The following is a 2,787-nucleotide window of genomic DNA, read 5'->3' as shown; positions in this document are numbered from 1 at the left end:
ATAACAAGAAAAATTTCTTCACCAAAAGAAGTTGTGAAGCACTGGAACAGTCTGCCCAGGGAGGTGTTGGAGTCCCCATCCCTGGACGTGTTTAAGAGACGTGTCAATGTGGCACTGAGGGACTTGGTTTAGGGACCCTGGCAGTGCAGGGTGAACAGTTGAACTCAGTAATCTTAAATGTCTCTTCCAACCAGATGATTCTGTGATTCTGTAATCTCCTTCCAGAATCTCAGTAGGGGACTTCAAAACTTTCTCGCTGCAGCCTTGACTTCTAGTTGATCCAGAATGATTTTTTTGCCATGTTCATTCCTCTGGGGTCAAAGATGCTACCGATTTGACTCTTCAGGGCGGTTACTTTTTCAGACTTTCTTGGAAAAACACTGAGGAAATTTTGCACTTCATGAGTTAGCACCCGTTTGGACAGGCAGGTTTTCAGAAAAAACGAAGAAAGCAGTTTTCTGGAATTCTTGGCTCTCTCTTTCCACCACTGACCCCTCTTTCAGCTCCTAAGAATGCATGCAGGGCTGTCCTGGGATGGTCCAAAAAACTGTCTAGCCCAGCATCACGCCTCCTTAGAGGCTGAAAGCTGTTCCTTAAGAATAGGATGAAAATAGACAAAATGTTTTTTTGGTACTTCCCCAGATGACTCTCCAACTTTCTGACAATTTGTTAGGGAGTTCCTGACCCATGAAAAATATTTTGGTTTTAACTGCGCACAGTGAATTTCTGTTTCACTAATTTGTCCAGTCTCTGCTTGAGACTCTGGAAACTTTAAGCCCCTAATTTTCTGTGGTAAGGAGTTGCACAATTTGAATACATCTTCTAAAGGATACTTTCACGTGTCTGTTTTGAATGTACTACCTACCAGCCAGCCCTTGGATGGATGAAGTGTTAAGCAGTCTTTCCTTAGTCACCCTGCCCATGCCACTCATGACTGCATAGACCCCTGTGGTGTTTCCCCTCACTCATCTCACGGTCAGCTGCCTGTCCACCAGCACCCCCAGGCCCCTTTCAGCGATGCTGCTCTCCAGCGACACAGATCCTAGCCAGCACTGGGCTCTTTAGTTATGTCGTCCCAGGTGCAGGACTTTGTACTTGTCTTTGTTAAACTTCATACAGTTCTTGCTAGCCCGGTCTTCCAGCCTGTCCAGGTCTCTCTGTAAGAGGGCTCTCCCTTCTGACACGTCCACTGCACCACCCACTTTGCTGCCATCAGCAAACTTGGTGAGAGTGCTTTAAATGCCATCAGCCAGATAATTATGAAGACACTGAAGAGAGTGAGACCTGGTATCGGTCCCTGGGGGACCCTACTTGTGACAGGCTGCCAGCCTGAGTGGAAACCGCTGATCACCACCCTCAGAGCGCAGCCCGTTAGCCAATCCCCTACCCATCTCACAGACCACCCACCCAGTCTGTATCTTGCCAGCTTGTCCAGGAGGAGGCTGTGGGAAATGGTGTTGAACATTTTGCTGAAGTCCAGGTGAACAACATCTACTGCTTTCCCGTGTCAAGGGCAGTCAAACTGGAGTGAAAAAGAGTCAAACTTGCCCTAAATAGGACCAGTATCTTTGGTGTCAAGCTTGAGTCACTGGGAGATTTGCACCCAAAAAAAGGCCACGATCGGTGCTATCAGAACCCAGGCAGGCCTGCCAAGCTTCTGAGGTGAAAACAGTCAGATTAAAACGGGGGTATTACATTCATGCAAGTCACTGCTCTGTGCCAGTCACTGGACTTTTCCATCCATCTATCTTTTGTGATGTTTGATGTCTGTATTTCTTAATGCTAGCAGGAACTAGAATATTGTTATTACATATGGTTGACCATACCAAAATGTAGACAATTAGCTTCAGTTATGTAGAATATCTGAGGGATGTTTAATTTATTAGATTTTTAATCAGTCTCTGTGTGGACTAGGAAAAGGTAAGAAATAAAACTGTATAATCTGGAAAAAAATCTTGTTTTCTCACCTTATTCCTTCCTTTAAATCTATTGAATTTTCTTAATTTTGTTGTTGTCGCTGTTGTTATTTATAACTTATTTAATTATCTACTTTGGAATGATTTTTGGTGGATACTTGCCAGTTTGCTAATATTCACTGCCCACTACCTGATGGTGTCACAAACACACCATCTGTTCACTTGTGCCTTCCAAAGTCTCGGAAGTAGGTAGCTGACTCAAGCTGCAGCATTGCTCAAAATACATAATCTCCAAACTTCCAAATAACAAAATTTTTCTTTCATGTATGCTTTTTTAAACTATATTTGATTAAGGCTTTCTGAATTACCCTCCAGGTATACACAAGCTTACCTTCACCACAAACAAATCTGATGCCATTATGCTGGAGAAAACTAATGCCCTGCTTTTATGCTTTTACCTTTTTTTTTCTTTTTTTTTCTTCATGATTTCTCAGCATTTTTTCCCATGATTGGGCCAAAACTGTGTGTTCCAGTCCCTGGACACATTTCTTTTCATACCCTGCTCACCTGCCTAGTGGTGAGCACCACCTGTTTGGTATAGTTGAGAGTGACATGAGCCGCTTATCTTTGGCTGCACTCCTGCACCAGCATCTCTGCATTTCAAAGCCAGGGCACACTGGCCTTTGCATCTCCTTTTTCCTCTTCTCCTCTCGTTCCTCCATCTCTGTCCAGGTTCTCTCCTCTCTGAAAGCCTCAGAAAATCCCGTGGCGTTTAGGTGTACTGCTCTTCTGCACGGGCATGTGAGTTGTATGGGCCACGAACTGAACACAGCTGCCACTTACTGGGTGGAGAGCAAGGGTCTGGGGGAGA

This window comes from Buceros rhinoceros, unplaced genomic scaffold (assembly GCF_000710305.1).
Source record: "Buceros rhinoceros silvestris isolate BGI_N320 unplaced genomic scaffold, ASM71030v1 scaffold15099, whole genome shotgun sequence".
Taxonomy (NCBI): Eukaryota; Metazoa; Chordata; class Aves; order Bucerotiformes; family Bucerotidae; genus Buceros; species Buceros rhinoceros.
Note: the sequence above shows the minus strand (reverse complement) of the source record.